Raw genomic sequence first — 19064 nt, forward strand, 5'->3', positions numbered from 1 at the left:
CATGTGAGAAAATGAGATAATATGTTTACTCTACGTCCGTTGAACTACATTACAAAGCGCGAAGGACACAAGAGTGAGCTCTGTTGCAAATTTTTGTAAAAAAAGTATATCATAGTAAAAATGTACAGAAATCTGGACATTTTCTACACATTGTATCCAGTGCATTGTTTCAAATACAAGTTGTATCATGTATAAACATATAAAAAAATAAAAGGTGTGGCAAAGCCAGTGAACCAAAAATGCAGCTTAGTTTCGGTTTAAGAAATACGTTTGTATTTTTCGCCACTTTTTAAATTGGTTCTTGATTTTTTTATTACGCCTTTCTTCGTTTCTTTAAAAATCTGTAAAGTAATGTAGTTAAGTATCCATTGAAAACTGATATACTTCTTATATTAATTAGTTATATTGTGTATTCATCTTTCTTCAAAGGTATTCTAAGTGATCTGTTAATCATGGATTTTATCTGTCGGGTTGGGTTTTCTGTAAATTCTATGTCATCATTATTACTTTTTACTAATATATCCAAATATGGAAAGGATGAATGTGTTTCCAAAAGTAAATCTAATTGTTGAATAAAATGAATTTAATTGGTTAATACAACTTTGAAGGTCTTAGTTTTTCACGCTCTGGAGAAATAAGTTATATTTTGTTTTTCATTGAGTTCAACCTGTTAATTTGTAAAAATACCAACTTGAATTTTCTTACATATATATATATATATATATATATATATATATATATATTTCAATTGTGGTATATAGACGGAGATGAATACGTTGTTGTGAATGCGTGCAAATGACATGTTTAATGGGACGGAGGAGAAGTACTGAAGTGAGTAAAAAACTTCGAGTGCTAAAAACTCAGTTTGTTGCTAAACGTTCCCTCAAAAACTCCAGGACCATCATATGAAGATCCTCGATGGTGTGAAGAATGAATTACAAAACCTGGAAGTCTCTATGAAACAAAACAACAGTTTTCTTGAGCTCTCCAGCGATGTTTACGTATACATTTTCAAAATGAATATGTTTGATAAGTGTTCTTTTTTAACATGAATAGCCACGTTTGAAGAACCTCACAAATCCATCATGGAGATACGTAAAATCGAATGTTCTTTTTAATAAATAACAAAGAAAAGGATTGAGTAATAGTATTAGTATGTAAAATAAGTGTTTTAGTAATGTAACTCTTTCGAACTTTGTATAACCGTAATGTTACCTGATACACAGTAAAATTGTAGTGTCCAACAAAATACGATATCCAGTAGATCGGTAAGGGTGAGGGTTTATGACATTCCTCTAGCTCTCTCTCTCTCTCTCTCTGACTCTCATACGCTGCGCTGTCTGTGAATCTTAGTCCGATATGCTTAAATTATTTTTCTGACTATCAGTATAAAGGAAATCCGCTTACATCTTTTCAAGTGACTAATTGCTGTATCAGAAGCAACGTTGACAATGTGAAAAATGTCAAACGACCTCATTAGTATAAGATGGTAATTTATAGATAACGAGACAAGGGTTCTGGCAAGGCCAGGCTTCGCCAGAGATCGGAAGGCTACCACAGTCACGTCACGAGATACCACTTTACTTCTACACAGTTGAATCAAGTAACTACACTTATTTCTTTAAGTGGAACTACTCATAAATATTAATCGATTTCTTTAGGCAAGGGGGCTGGTGACGTTATTTTTGGTGAATTTAGAGCTGATTATATTATTTTTCTAAGTTTAGAACCACTGCATAAGAGTAACAAAAACAAGGGCTCTGACGCTGGTGAGAAACTGGTTTGTCAGAATTGGCCTCAAGGTAATCCCTTCAAATGTCACTGCAATTGTTTACACAAGGAGACGACAGAAGGATACACTAGTAGTTCCTTCTGTTGAAATGGTCTGTGATTCATCCATGTTGGGTCAGAAGGAAAATATCTGGTGGTGCAATCGGTATTCTGATGGGGGATGTTTTTCTTTCTTAACTTAAGCTTCCTTAACTTTATTTTTTGGCAATTCTGCAAGGAATTGTACCTATTTAAAATAGTATTGTGGGGGAGTCTAGTAATCTAGCTCAAAAAACGACTGAAAATAAATATTTCAGAGTATGCACATGAAATAGAACTGAAGGATTGACATGGTTTTATACAGAAAAAAGTGTAGCTTCATTAAGTAGTCTTTTTTAACATGCCCATTTCTTAAATTACCTTTTACTATAAAAATCTCAGTCCCTTAAGCCATATACCATCCAAGACCACATGTCAATCCTTATAGTCTGATTCACGATCATACTGCAAGTCACATTACTAACAACAGCCGATTTTACTGGAACCTGATTGAGATGGCCCAAAATTGCTGCCTATAAATCCCCATGGAGTGATTAAAATAAATTCAGTATTTACCTGTTTTCATGGATGTTACTGGAAAGTGAAATGACTGAATTTCAAAAGAATGTGCCCGACCAAAACCAATGGCAACGCCTAACTGGCCCACTTGGGATCACCAACAAAAGTAAATCAAATGTGAACTCACGTTCATGATCTCTGTTCGATCTCGTGTCTATCTCATCGTAGTGCACTCAATTGTGTACCTGATGAGACAATGAGACCATCACTTCACCTATTTATAAGTGCTTCTGATGTCGAAACGATGTAAATGTTTCGTTTTGAGCTACTTTGTCGTCGACTTTCTTTGGATCCCTTCAGATGAAAATGACTTCAGATTCCAGGAGCCAAGTCTGGGACATCGTCAGATACCAGACGCTGCAATAAAAGGAAGGTGAACTGGAGCTAAACTCAAAATTTAATTTAACCAACCCTTCCTACCACAGCTACGTTATGATCTTATTTGTTTATGCTTCAGCAACATATATGTTGAATGATGCATTTGAAATTCGCGGCAAGAAGAAACTATAGACCGTCGATAGCAGATAATGCCATAAATGTGACTTGGGTTAAACATAAACGTGTGATAAGTAATACAAGATGTGAAACTCAGTTAAGTTCAGTTTTAAAAAACATTCAAATATACGTCAACAATAGCACTTATATGTGGGTCCCAACTAGTAACAAAGGTTGTCTTGAAAATTCACCACTGACGCAGGTTAATTAGAAAACATAACGAGTATTAATTAAAACCATAATTCATTATTTTCATTCAATCATCAAAGCACACCATTGAAGTACTAATCAGAAAATAGAGTGGGATAATCTAGGATATAAGAAAATAACATGAAACTTGTTACTTCAAAAGTCTATTCTTATGAAAGCAAACTCTTCCCTAGACATTAAAGTATTTGGATATTATTTTCTACAGGTTGCTATATTTTCTACAGGGTGACTGCTATGCTTATGCCTTTGAAGCCGCATGGATCTATTCCACATCCCGAAGGTGCGCAACCTTTCCTGCCATAGTTACGTTATGTGTAAAAAACTCGGTTGCTCCATCGTGCTTAGAGATCATGTCTATCACATCGTAATTCACTCAATTGTGTATCTGATGAGACAATGAGACTACCACTTCACCTATTTATAGGTGTATCTGATGTCGAAACTATGTAAATGTTTCGTTTTAAAATGTTGACTTCTTCGTCGTCGACTTTCTTTGGATCTCTTCAGACGAACATGACTTCAGATTCCAGGTGTAAAATCTGACACATCGTCAGATACCAGACGCTGCAATAAAAGGAAGATGAACTGGAGCTATACTCAAAATTTAGATCAAATGTGCAGATATGTGTTATACCACTACCTGACAAGATAACTTTTATCTACAATTTTGGTTTTTTGTTAGGCATGACTCCGTCGACATTTTTGTTACCCAAACAAAATCAAGTGCGTGGCCAATATGTACCTTATCTTATGTATGCCAGTTAAATAATATGGTCCTTCCACGTGATGCGTCCTGATTTCTCCACTTCAAATGATTTTAGATTTTTATCTTGTAGGTTCGTACCTATTTCGTAGTTATTGCCCGTCACTGTGATCAGATCGGATAGCATTGTTCAAACATTGGTGGAGTGATAGGGACCTTATCAGACCGTCTGGCGGCGGTGCGGCGCGCAGCGACAGGTCGATCGCGGTTTATAATTTATCCATTATTGTATTAATGAATTTATTATTCAAAATGTAAAACGTTTTCTGGAGTCCTTATATTTCCAAACTTATTCTATACTTATACCACGAATAATTGAAGCCTGATAAAATCAATCAGTCATAATATATAGCATTAATCTACTAAAATCTCAAAATTTGTAAATTTTACTCTTACATGTAACAAGTAAAATCTATATCGTATGTCTTAAAGGTCCCACGCCACATGACCACTTTGACACAGTAACTGGACTGAATGTGTCTCACATACTAACTGGTAAACAATAAGAATGACATGGTAAACCAGCTCTTGGTATTACCAGGACTTCCTGATGGGCTTCGATCAGGCAAAACAAAATCTAATACATGCAATGTTAATCATGGTTGTTGTTTGTTGATTCTTGTAGTAACTTTTTTATGATTTTGTGTCCTAAGTTCTGAAAATAACTAGCGAGTGAACGTTTTATCTGCCTTACAATAACTTTAAATGTAATTTAAACTGTGGGGGTTTTACAAAAAAATGCAAACTTTAATTAGCCACCAAATTCGATAGAGTAACATTAGAGACATCTTTTTATAACACATTTAAAATAAGGTGTAATTTGCTAGGAGTTCATATTTTAACAGTTGACTTACCCACAAAATACCGCATTTTGTGTGGGGAGTCAAATATTTTCATACGCTAAAAAAACTCCTCAGTTGGTTATATAAACAACTCCTAAAGTAAATCAGTCTATCTCTATTCATAAAAAAGTTAAAGTTAATAAATGTTAATAGAGGAATGGGACTTTTAAGACACTCGGTACTTAAATGAGTTTTCACCTACGATGCATAATTAGTTTTATATTGTTTACCAAAAGTAGTTAAATAACAAAATAACATTGTTTTGTTGCCAAAATATACGTGGAACATGTATTAACCGGAACAGGAACTGGCAATAAACCTTCAAACAGTGTTCAATAAGAGAATTACCTTTAACTATTATTAGTTAAATAATTGTAATTAATTGTCTGGACTTGGATTGAAGATATAAAATAAATTAAGTTGGTTTACCTAGGTTCCCACTAACAGCTAGGTTCCAATTTTATGTCATTTAGTTTGGAATATTATATTTCATCGCCATAGTAACATGTACAATAAAAACATTTACTACGATTTTATTGATTGGAAGGAGAGGGGCATTACGGCGATGCATCAGTTTTGTGTTAGGAAATATTTTTATGATGAATTTATAGCCCTTTAAACTATCTTCCCACAATATAAAAAGTAGAAACAGATTTTTATCACTCCACAAGAAATTACGAGGATTTGAATTAAGGTATTCCTTCTTATTCTTTATTCATTTATTACTTAAAGAATTTTTGTATTTATTTTTTCTTAACACGTCATTCCCTTAAGCTGTAACCCATGTAGGTATTGAAAAGTTTCACATTTTATCTTCGGCCGTTTTTATTTGGGCTTTGTTACAAACCTACCTAAGTGGCCCTACTTTAAATTCCTTTAAGTACAGTGATAAACATTTCGTCTACTTGTTATGTATTCAGTGAAGTTACCTTACAAAGTTGTGAATTTAACATCAACAAATATTTTCCAAACCCAAAACTGATTGCACCACCTTGAGGGAATTAATCTTCGAGTTCGTCTTACGCGGCTGGCATTATAACTAACATATGGTTTTTCAGTTAATATCGCGTCAAAATAATGCTCACAAAATTAAATTCTTGAAATATTTCAGCCTCGTTGTGAAGCTTATGTCACTCGCGATGTAAAAATATAAATAAATCGCAGATACCTCACTGCGTAACACTGTAACACAACCCGGCCTTTTAGGTAACAATCAGATGTTCGCTTGCCGCCCAGGCCACACATTATGTAATATGAAATAAGAGCAACTGTTTCCGCTGTACGCCTGCCTTCCATTATAGGACAGGTATTCCAGATGTCAGAAGCCAAAATATTATTTGGGGAAAACCGGTTCGCCCTTTTCCGCGGAAACATTAATATTAATCGTACAATTTTTATTCTGACTATCGTGTTGGTCGTTTTGGTTCTACAATCCTGTTTGAGATATGAAGAATCATTTAACCGTGTACTTTAAACCCACTTTTAAAATGTGGCTATTTCATGTATAATTTATTTCCTCAAAGATAATTATTAGCAACCTGATATTTTTCTTCATTTTTCAACTTGAATTTATTTTTCTTTTGCTTTCGATGCTTGTGCCTTCGGAGGGGCTTGGTTGTCCACGTACGTCATAGTTCCATTTTTCCTACCGGTAATTACGGACTTGTTCCATTTCAGTAAACCGTTTGACACTTATTTACTATAAAAATATGTTGGATAACGTAACAAGTGCTCGTCTAATTTCTTGAAACGCTAAACATTCTATGTAGGATTCGAAATTAATTCAATAATTACGTGGATATGCGTGTGTCATTGACGTAACAGTTTGTTTTGGAGAATTTCCAGGAAATAAACAAATACCCTAAGTGAAAAAAATTGGAACGTTTTTGCCACTTAGCTCACCACGTATTATTAATCGTTATTTTGCCTGTCGCTGATCTGAAGAAACTCGACGTTGAATCTTACTTAACTACTTTTTTAAATTTTTTATTACGGAAACTTTTCTTTAGCGATTTCTAAAAAAGCAAGAATCATTGTGAAAAAACGAATCAAGGAAGTGCCATCGACTGTAATTATAATTAATTATTTTAGGGCTGGGATATCTTGATCATCTAAATCAAGCCAGTTTTAATAAGGCTCGTGATTAGGATTGTATAACCACAGCTATAGATTTTTCTGGACACCAAGCAAATCTAATGTTCTTATCATATTGACAGGAACATTGGATCTAATCGTCTTTAAGGTGGTGCAGCCAATTTTCGTTTCGGATTTTTTTTTATTTGTGAACCAAATTTTGGTAATATCACTATATGATCCTTTTATGAAGGCAAAAAAGTAGAAACATGTATCACTCCAGAAGTTGTAGGCATTTGAAGCAGAACGTAGGGCGATATAATTAGACTCAAAAATCAAAATAAAAAAAAAACTACTAAAACGCTTTATTCAATGTATTATATTACGTTTTATTAAAACGTTATTAAGTTTGCTTACATCATGTATCAGAAACTAAACGTTTGAAATTAATTTGAAAAGTCATTATTTGGAGCTATAACTCAAATAAATACTATAAAAATTCACATTTTACCTTCTGCCATTTTTATTTGGGTCTGGTTTACCTACCTTAAATGCCTGTAATTCCTAATAGAGTGACCAAAAAAGGCTTCGGCTTTATTTGTATATACAGTACTGTAAAACGAATCGCCCTTGTACGTGACTCCGCGTATCATACAAAAATGTCACAGATTTCATGCCGACCGCATGCGGTCAAGTTGGGGCTCCCACGCGTTGGCTGGACTATGGCTCAGGAAGCTATAGCTCGACACCGAAGAGGGACACCTTAAACCCGCTATAATGGATGCAAGAGGCCACAATCTGTGTTATTGAGCGGGATTCCTGTGGTGGTTTGTATGCAACAAATGTGGGTAATTATCGAGATAACTCTGTCAATGAGGCTGTCTTGTAAATGCAGTATTGTTGTAATTACAATAAGCGGAATTGTGTTGTTGCAGAGCACAGAGTTCTTGATCAGTTTAAATCTTACGTATCGATTGTGGAAATCACCACTGGGATTATCCTAAAAGCTATATGGATTTCCTAGTTGGAACAACGAGACACCAGAATAGCGGGAGCTATGCAAGGTCAGACGGTCTGTCCACCCACCCACGAGTGTTCTTGGATGAGTCAGAAGGGATACGTGATGGTACCAATACTCTACATTACTTCTCTGATTTATATGCTTTTATCGTTTCCGTTTTGTTACTGGCAATGTGCATGAATATCAAGTTGGAATTTCTCATTAATCTATGAACTAAACATGCTCAAGAATAACAAACTGGATTGCTACGGACCTTTCATTATCGTTCGTAACAGAAAAACTAAGTTTCAGTACCTGCAACATAATAATATATTCTTCAAGTCTATAAATTATTGATAAATGGATTAGATAAAAAAATTGGTGCATGTTGAATCCTAGTTCCTAGCGCATCATCCTAGCTTATTAAGCAATCTTCATCTGGATTACACTGGATGGCTGCTGGGTAAACCAGACAGACCTCTTTCGAAGTTATGTGTCCCTGAGGTCGAAACTATGCAGAGTACGTTTTGAACGTCTACAAAACCTACTTTTTGATCTCTTCAAATGGACATGGACTCTATATTCCAGCAGTCAAGTCTGTGTGATTGTCAGATTTCAGGCACTGCACTAAGCTGAAGGGGAGCTAAACATTCGTATGGGCTCCATGTCCAGATTTTCATTTCATTAGAGAGCCATATATATATATATATATATATATATATATATATATATATATATATATATATATATATATATATAAACCAAACCAAGTTAAGTTAACTCTGTCCGATTCTACTTCTTCCGCCCTTCTCTAATCATCCCATGTCTGAATAGTTACAAAAATGGATTTTTTATTACTAACTAGAAGCTGAGGACACCCTTCAGTGCACTTAGCCTTAAAAGGATCTGAGCGCTCAAGACTGGGTTTACTGAAAACACGACTCTTTGTCCATCATATCCGATGTCCTGCCAATCACTTCATCTCGATGCGATAACCCGAACTAACAGATGTGACCCTCCAGTGGTCCGCAACTCTCGATGGAGGAGAGGAGGTGGTCTTTTATATGCCACTCTGCTGAGACGGCAGACCTTCAGGGATGTATCCATAATGATCTGTTCAAATATTGGGACATGAAGAGATGTTGGGCTGTACTTGAGCAGGGCCAGGAAAGTTCCATCCCTTCCTGGTGATTTAAATGGGCTAAACGTACCGATTGTTCATATAACATTTAAAACAGTTATAATGGCTAATGTCCAGCATTCTTAACTGCCTCTCAGCCGTAAACCTGTATCACTTCTGCTCAACGTAACTGACTCCTTGTCCAGAATGGCACAGTTCGGAAAATGAGCCTTAAGGAGAGGTTTTCAGCCTATCTTCCGGACCTAAAGTATAATTGTCCACCTGTTGACCTCAAATTCAAAGATCCTGTGTGGCCAATTGGGTCAGAAGCCACAACTTGTAATCGAGACTTGTACTCGATGTTGAGACTATTCATCTCCTTAACATTTGTAAACTCTCTACATGCATATTGTTTTATTTTTAGACTTTCAAGCCGTAATCTATGAGAGTCTGGTGGTATAGCTCTCAGATACGGGTTGCCTTGCAATATCTATACAACCTGAGGAGGATGTCAGAACATGTGTTGTCAGACACCATCTCGTGTTTGTCCAACCCTTCCGTTAACACAGTAAATATGATAGCAACTAACAATTCCTCGTTTGTAAGTCAGATGAAGTTTGATTTAAAAACTAAAATAACGATTATTCTCCTAGCCATTGATCCTATCAAGGTCTTTGTATAGCATGTCCGGTCTGTCGATCTAGGACTACGGTAATTCAGGGAGATCAATCCATAAAGGGCAACAGAAAGGAATTTGTTTTGTGTTTGTGATCTGAAAGGAAAGCCTCTTGACTGATATGCCATTCTCAATGATCCTTGAGCATTTGCTCTGGACGTAATGTCAATAACCTTCCTCCTTATGTGATGAAGATGGAGAGGTTACCAACCTTGCATATTTTTAAGTTTCGTGACATTATTAACATATTGAAGAAGAAAGTTACATCTGTGGTTTGTTCTGAACGTAATGTCGACAATCTTCTTCCTATGACATGTGATGAAGATGGGGAGGTTACCAACCTTGCATATTTGTAAGTTTCGTGACATTAACATATTGAAGAAGAAACTTACCCCTGGAGTTTGGGCTTCCTCAACAACTGCGAGTGCGATTATGAGAGTTGTAACACGCATATTAAACTTTAAAACGCGCAAAATAGATTTTCATGTATCAACCAAAATGCAATACTGCTGTAACAACTTGATGAATGGGTTATAAGAAGACTTTATGAGAATTCTGTAAGCGGATGAATATTAAAACTGCATTAGCGCTTAGAGATCCTAATTTCCTCCAAATGGTCACACACGTAATATGCCAACTTCAAGCGGATTCACTGAAATTCTAACATTTCACTTCCATCAACTGCAAACCGCACTCATTGGCTATAAATTTTACAGTATTATTTTTACGCTTAATTTCACAAAGATCAAGAGGATGTTACGGACTGTCGCCTTAGTTAATTTTAACGAAATGTCTTACTCACAATGTTTTAAGGCTATCTGCTCTCTTCTGCATGTGACAAAATTCTTAAAAGTTGGGTTCAACGAGCAGAAATATCGCCAGATTTTGTCTTGCTAATTTTTGGCACACTTAATATTTACACACGTTGAAATATTTTGGTATTTTTATGACTGAAGAAGATACCAATTTTCGAAACGTCATGTATAAATAATTTTAATATACTCATGTTTGGCACACGTTCACAACATTCTCGTTATTCTTTCATATTCTGTAGGTATTAAAACGTTCCTTTGATTTTGGAGAGTATACAAAAGATCAAATTTGAGATTCTAATTGCTACCGTGATACATAAAAAATCGAAAAAATACGTTATAAGGGCTGAGAGGTGTATTCAGGGAAAAGTGGTAATACATGCCTCCTAAATTTGGAAACTTAACTAGAGATTGAGTATAGGAAATATCAGTATCAAAAGAAGAATGACACTATATTGTTTATTTGAAGTTGACGTAATTTTCAATTAAAATCTACAGACTTTTGACTATTACAATCAGCCGAGATCATTTCATCGAAATAGTAACAACTTCCTATATACACTGTACATTATAATTAGGCAATTTCGACACCGCTATCAATAATTATGATACAAATTTTAAAGCCATACAAAAACTGAAAACTGGTCTACCCCGCCAGGATCTGTGCAGATCTCACATTAACTATTTCAAAGCAGCCTGACATTATATCCATTTAATTTCCGTGAACACGTATTTCTGTGAAATAAATCATCGTATTTAAACGGATTGCAGATAATGCCGTGTGAAACTTTGCCAGTTATGTTAAATAGTTGAAGTGTTACTTAACTTCAGCCCAGAAAAATACGTTTGTCGATTTTTTTGTTAAAATGGAATTTGTATTACTCAAAGTAAAATTACAGTTATTTAAAATAGGAAATTAGCGCAATGTTAATGCAAAAAACGCATGGAGATAAAAATGTGAAATATCTACAGTATGTACACAAGTTAATAGCTTCAGGGAGTGATGTGTTTTTTTTTTTTCACGATTTAAGTTAATTATATTTTTTTAAATATAATTCACGAAAATTACATGTTTTAAAATATTCTTTCTTAATTAAATTTAATTTTTTAAGAATAAAGAATTATTATTGCCTGAAGCTACAACGCATGTATATGCTGTAAAAAATTCACTTTTTTATCTTCAGCAATTTTTATTTGGGCCTGATTGCAAAATAACTAAATTTTCGACTTTATATGCCTGTTATTCCACGTGGAGTGATGAAACATTTTGTCTACCCTTTTCTGTAATCACTGGTTATCTTAAAGGGTTATGAATTTCACATAAACAGTATTTTCCAAACCCAAATTTGATTGCACCACCTCAGGAGTAGTCTTATTCTCAAGTTTACACGGCCGGCATCGTAACTGACATCCAAGAAATCGCTTGCTCTACCTATTCTTTGTTCCAAATCGGTTGCCTTGACCGCAACACCGCAGCATCGTCTTATAGCATAGCCGCCTCCATAAAAATATGTAATCAAAGTTTAATTAAAAACCGTCAAATGTGGTCAAACTTTGATGGAATTTAGGGTCACTCTCCACTAAACTTCATCAGCCACGTAATTATTTTATAACACTAGACTGATCAGGTTTGATACTTTCATTAAGTATAGAAATAAGTTTATTAAGATTTATCGGCTTGTAGTAGATTAACATTTTGATAGGATTTGATCGAATGTTTTATCACACGACAGAATTGTCGAGTGGGCAGGCAGAGTCAGCAGTAGCTGCTAGCAGCCTTCGACGTGATTGTAGCGCACCACAACGAAAACTCACGTCCGAAGGTAAAGGCCACCCTTCTTCAAATCACGTATCAGTAATTAGATGGAGCGATGTGGGTCTCGAAAACCGCCTACAGCCACCTTCCGTGTTTCCGTCTTTAGGCAGTATTAACGGAAGTATCGCTACCGGAAATACCTAAGTAAGGAAATAACAGACCGTTGCTCGCAACGACCTTCGTATCCGCAATAATGGCTATAATTGCGATATACACTAAATTATTATAAACCGCAATTCACAGTTAATTTGCAACTTGACGCTCCACAAGGCGCTTAAGGATGTTTACTGGACATGACCTTATTAACTTTAATTTACACAGTACAACCGGAAGTAGCGGTATTAAGATGGAAAATTTTTGATAGGAATCTCCATTTTGGGGTACCATGAGTTGTAAAAAAGTTCTTTTGAAAAATCTGTATTGTTTTTGTATATATATATACATCTGTCCGTGGTCAGTACTTTCACACAAGTGGTCTGTGTCAAAAAAATTTGGCACTTTCATGTATTTTGTAAACATTTACGCCATTTTGCATTTATTTTTTACTTTGTTTATAAAAACCGTAATTTGAGCAAAATACATAGTTTTGTAAAATGTTCTAACATTTTGAGTAAGTTTTTACAATACTAACCACCACTTATATAAAAAAAATGGGCTAACATAATTTCCAAAAGATTCCATATATAAAAGTATTAACTTAAGTATTAGTTATAAACTTAACGAAGCTATGGTAGGAAGGGTTGAATCAATGTGAATGTTGAGTCATCAGAAGAGATCCAAAAAGTCAGTGGCGAAGAAGCTCAAAATGAACTCAAATTGTTTCGACATCAGAAACATCCATACTACAAAATATAGAATGAATATGTGTAGAAAACTTGGTTGCTCCACCGTGCTTAGATATCATGTCTAAAACATCGTAGTGCACTCAGTTGTGTACCTCATCAGACAATGAGAATACCTATTCACCTAGATTACATCATATTTTGTAGTCTGGATGTCTGATGCCAAAATTATGTATAGAGTTCATTTTTAACTACTTCATTGCCAACGTTTTTATCTGAAGAGATCAAATCAAATTACTCATTGTATATTTGAAAATAAAGAGTAATTTGATTTAATTTGATTTGATCTCTTCAGATAAACATCACTCTAAATTCCAGGAGTCAAGTCTGTGACAGCCTCCGATTTCAGACGTAGCACTAAGAAGAAGGCAAACTGGACCTAAACTCAACATTTACAATTATAAACTGTTGTTCAACTTTGGATAAAATTGCAATTTGGCATGTAAGTAAGTATAACTTGTGAATACTTTTACAATATTGCTAAAATGTTCTTATATTTTTTATACAATTATTCAGTTCAATAAAGTGTAAGTTCTACCAAACCAAATTTTTTTTATGTAGTGCATTATTTTTCAAGATTATTTTTATTACATGTAATTTCTATCCTATTTTACACATAAGAAAAAAAAAGTACTACAGTTCAAATTCCCCACAAAATTGAATTCTAAGGTTATAACAGTTTAAATCCACATTGTCGGTTAATATACAATTTAAACCATTCTTCAGATTGTTATAGGGGCTAAATATTATTGGAATATGTCACATACATCTGACATAGGATTATTACACCAAAAATATCTATCAGTCTTAAAAAAGTTCTCGGAGAGCTGGTTTATTCCTTACAACGCTTTGAGAGTAAATCAAAACACATGAAGAAATTACATAAATTGAATTTGATTTCTGACTAGACAATCACAAAACCTAGTAGTTTTCCTAACAGGCCCACTAGGCTCAGGCTTCCTGGACACAGGCCAAAGGAGCCACAATACTACAGATTGTTTTGTTGTTATTGCATAAATTAATTTATCTGCAATCTTTAGACTGTATATAGACAAGGCAGTGAGGAAGTTGACTATGCCTTACTTAGATATGCTATGCTGGTCACTTTTTACTGATTTCACTCAAGGCTGTACAATAGTATACTTGGATTCTTGTAAATTAATTTTTATTACTTAGCTACCCAGTAATGATACTAGTGCTGTTTGACTATTGAAAAAAAATTCTAAATATTGTTTAAATATTAAATAAAAATAAATTTCAAAATAAATACAAATATATTTTATTTTCACAAATCTTACAAACACGATCTTGTGAGATATGTAAATACTATTTGGGTGGAGAGGTCTAAGAAAGTGAATTTCGCTACTGCCCTAACCTGTATAGATATAATGAATTAAAACCTAAGTACTGGAAGAAAGTTTGTTCCAGTCCTAGTAACATTTGCGATTGTTGAGCTCCATTTCACATTCTCCTTAGTGCAGCATCTGCAATCTGACCCTGTCACACACTTGACTCCTAGAATCTGGAATCAATGTCAGCCTGAGGAGATCCAAAAAAGTCAAAGATGAAGATGCTCAAACAAACCCCTTCCATCATTTCGACATAGGGACACCCTGATTATAATTCAAGTGATATCTAGTTGAATATGTATTCTCATGTCTCATAAGGTGCATAATTGAGTGCACTGCAATGTTTTAGATACGATCCAAAAATAATAGCAGAACATCCTAGTTTTCTACACATAATGTAGCTATGGAGGGAAGGATTGATTCAATGGGAATCAATGAGAGATTCAATGTAGAAAAAGATCGTTTTGAGCTTCTTCGTTGCCAAATTTTCTGAATATTTTCAGATGGACATTGTCTCCAGATTCCAGGAGTCAAGTCTGTGAAAGGGTCAGATATGAGTTATAGATTTAAAATTTTTCAAGCAATCTCAGCAAAGCATGTTACACGACACGTGGTGTGGGATAATTTTTCCTTGTTAAGCTTAGCTAACTTTTAATATTTTTCATTTGCTTTAGCCATTACAATAACTTTAGAATAAACAAATTTCGGTTTTCTAAAATTGTCAGCTTAGAGTATTGACTAATAAACAATCTCACAAAGACAATATTTAGTTTTAAGCAAAGGAGGTGATCCTTATAAGCGTTAAATCCTCTAATATTAAGTGTGTTTTATGCGTTCTATTATCAATAATATTGTACAACCAGCCAGTACTAATCTGGCAACAAATTGATGGCTCCCACCCTACCTCTCATGTGTAGCTTAAAATCACTGAATCCAAATGTTAAGAAGAGAGGTTGATATTTCTTGATTAATAAATGCTCGTAATAGAACAGATGTTGTTTTGTTCTCTGTTTCTTGTTTATAGTTTTTTGGCTAATACTTGCTCTCACTTATTAATCCAATCTAAGAAAAATAGTCTTTCCAGCTTTATGAGAGAGCAAATATTCTTTCTTAGCTGTTGAGGAACTTTATAGGTGAAAATTTGTTTTTGTGAAACTTTTTTGTAAAAAAATGGAAAGACAATCGTGGGACTGACCGACAAGAAGTGACTACTTCTTATAACAGGCTGTGAATATATATCTTGAAAAAGTATGTTTGCTAATTATTAAATGGTTATTTTCTATATTTTAAAATAGTATGAGAGACTCAATTCTTTGAAATAAAGAAGCTCTATATTTTCTATTAATGTTATACATATTTTTGTAATAGTTTTTACATTTTATATATTACAATTATCACTGGCTTCTAAATATTAAAGTAATAAATATTTATACTTTTTCATTATTATCGTTTATATTAGTTTCTAGAATTTGGTTAGTATCATTTTCACTGCAATCTTGTATTTCCAAAATGATTATTTCATTTTCATTATTTTCTAAAAACGAAATTATGGGTTTATAATAACTGAAATGAGAAATTAGAATTCTGGAATAAAATCTTGCTACATATCTTGTAAACACAGCATCTATTGTTGTTCCATATTCTGTTGTACTTATTTTTTATTGTTTGCCATTGTTTACTTTAATTTAACTTTTAAAAAGTCTATTAATGGTTTTGACGTTTCTACAGCAACATTTGTATTAAAATCTGTTTTTATGTAATTTATTTTTAAGTGAATGTAAGGTAAGGCCCAATGTAATTGAGTAAAGGTTATAATTATAATCAACAGAAAGACCTACAGGATTAAATTAAACTTGGGCTTTGTTAGCTAGAAAAGATCTAATCAATTTATTTTTAAATCCTTTTTAAATCTCGTCAGGACAAAACTAGTAGTGAACTGGAATAGGAATTAATATCAACGTGCTGAAATTCAATTTAGAATCTGATAAGCTTTAAATACTGCTTTTAAATTATACAGTATGTTAATCAATTTTAGGTTGATTCAGTAATAAATAAATTAGTAGTTCGTACATTTATTCAAACCAGTATTTTACCACGTACTTTAGTCTTTTTGCAACGATTGTTTGGCACTGGAAGTTTTTTAGTATGTTAAAGTCAACATAGCTACTAAATGGCAGAGTATGAATTGATTTTGTGAATTTTTACAGCTTTTAATTGGAGCTTAAGTTACATAATCTGAATTTCATAACCAAGGAAAGTCTGAAGGAGCAGGGATAGATCCAGACGATACTATTTTTCAGACATTTAAGTCAATAATAATATGAGTAAATTGATTGAAAAATTGGAAAACAAATCATTGTAAAATACCACTAGATTAGAGAAGTGTTTTGTTATTTTCATTATTATATATAATGTTGTATGTCATTGTGGTTTATATTTCCCTTTTAATCTCTCCTAATAGATTTATCATTAACATCAACTTTTGTTAGTTCAGATCAGATGTTTATATAACAGTTTGTTTATGTTTCGGTAAAGTAACCTCTGACTAGCACTGCTGGATAGGCACTGAATGGAGAAACGCCCACCCTAACATCAAAATAGTCCCGCCCTTAGAGGCTACAGAGCGAACAAGCGTGACGATATGTTCCTTGACGCGCAACAAATGTTTTTCCCTCATGCAAAACATACATCCATATCCCGCCAAAAGAAGTAGTCACTTCAAAAAAGGAAGACAGAACATCGAAACTTTCCAGGTATCAGTTGCCATTACATCAGCTGATTACGCATTATGAGACTGGTGTGGACAATGGATAGAAAGGGCTGACCTGGTTCTGGATCATATGACAAGGTTTGAGGTTAGGTTTTTGTTTACACTAGATCTCACTTGCAAGAAAGTGAAGCTTGTATTTCGATCATGATCTTGTAACTGTGTGATCATCTGAATTATTAGTGTTTATGTCCTTTCAGATTTTGGTAACATTAAAGCAAACACAAATACACTATTAGTTTATCTTACTTTTCATTTGAGAACATGTTTAGCACTTTTTTGGATATTATTACTAAACATAACACACTACAATTATCAGAATTATTCTAAATTTGAGAGTAATCCAAGTCTCGAATAAAAAAACCATGTTTGAATGTATGTTAGAAGATGCAAATTATTTTGTAATTTTTATTACAATGCGAACGGTACTTTGTTCAACGATATCAATCAATATTTTATGAGAGAGCATGACCACTTTAAAGGTATGATTGTATGAGCCAGAAGTAACAATATTTGTCATCTGTTTTGACATGCAACAAACATGTAATATCCAGAGTTTTTTCTTCATAAAAAATATAAAAGTGCAGCTACTGGCTAGACGAGATATTTCTATAACTATGTTTGTAACAACATTTTTTTACTTGGAACGAAGAGTACTACCAAACTCAGAAATTTGTAACGCCCTTTTCTTACATGTTTAGCTATGGGGGTCTGAACAATTATTTTGTCCAGGGTCCGCCAAAGCTGTCTACAGCCCTGAGTGTTTATATGCAAGGCGTTTAAAGAATGTGGGGAATATTTTAGGATAGGATACAATAGGTGAAAATACTATGTTAAAAGTCCACTAATACTATAAGCTATTTTGCTTTGTTTAGTGTCTCTCTGTCTGTATTATTTTTAATCTTTAAAATCATAACTCAGAGATGGTTTAAGTTACAATATTTGTATTTTGTATGTTTGTATATTTTATCAGGATATAACTTCCTACTGAAAAAAAATCCTTCTGAATTAATAGTTTCAAAATGGTGGTCTTTTAAAAAATGAAAGTAGACCGTTATGAATTCTAACGATAAGACAAAAAATTGTCAAGACACAAAAAATGTCTTATAAAGAGACAAGAGTTTTAATACCTTATTTGTTATAAACAGAAGATAAATAGCTGAATAAATGTGTCCTTACTACGTTTCTGAAATTCACATAGTTCTAAAGTATACAGATAAAGATAAGTTAAATAGTCAAATCAATTCTGATAACATTTTCAGCATTTATAAGACATTGGATGGCCAAAACAATTGTGCAAACCATGCCTCTCTAAACATTGTAACTCAAAAGTTATAAAAACATTGAATTTTATTTGTTGGTAAGAACATGATTGAAACTCTGATTAAAAACCATAAGGATTAAATTTAGAGTATAGGTTTGAACCCAATTAATGTAACTAATGCGGTACATTACTATGAATATTAATATACTAAAGTCCTATTATTATTCAAGTATTTTGATCAAACATAATTAGCAATAAAAAACTATAATTTAAATAAGACTTTTAAAGCTGATTCTCTTAAAACCTTCTTAAGAGTAAAAATCTGTTGTCCTTTTAATAAGAGCATATTTTAGACTGAAAGTAGGAGTCCCTACCTCACCTTTGAATCTGCTACTGAAGAACATTATTGAGAACCAAAATTAAATCTCAAGAGATTGGAAATGTTTTGATGACACCAATTTCCAGAATGCCAAAGCATACAATCGTATATGTGTGTCATTGAAAGCTTGCAAATAAAAACACTTTACACTAACTTTTAAATATCAAGTCTTGATACTTACTTATTGTTTACAACAATAAAGGAGGGGTTCCCATAGTCAAGAGTAAAATTCCACAGTAGTTATTATAGATCTAGTTTCCAACCACAG

The sequence above is a fragment of the Homalodisca vitripennis genome, chromosome X (assembly GCF_021130785.1).
Source record: "Homalodisca vitripennis isolate AUS2020 chromosome X, UT_GWSS_2.1, whole genome shotgun sequence".
Classification (NCBI taxonomy): domain Eukaryota; kingdom Metazoa; phylum Arthropoda; class Insecta; order Hemiptera; family Cicadellidae; genus Homalodisca; species Homalodisca vitripennis.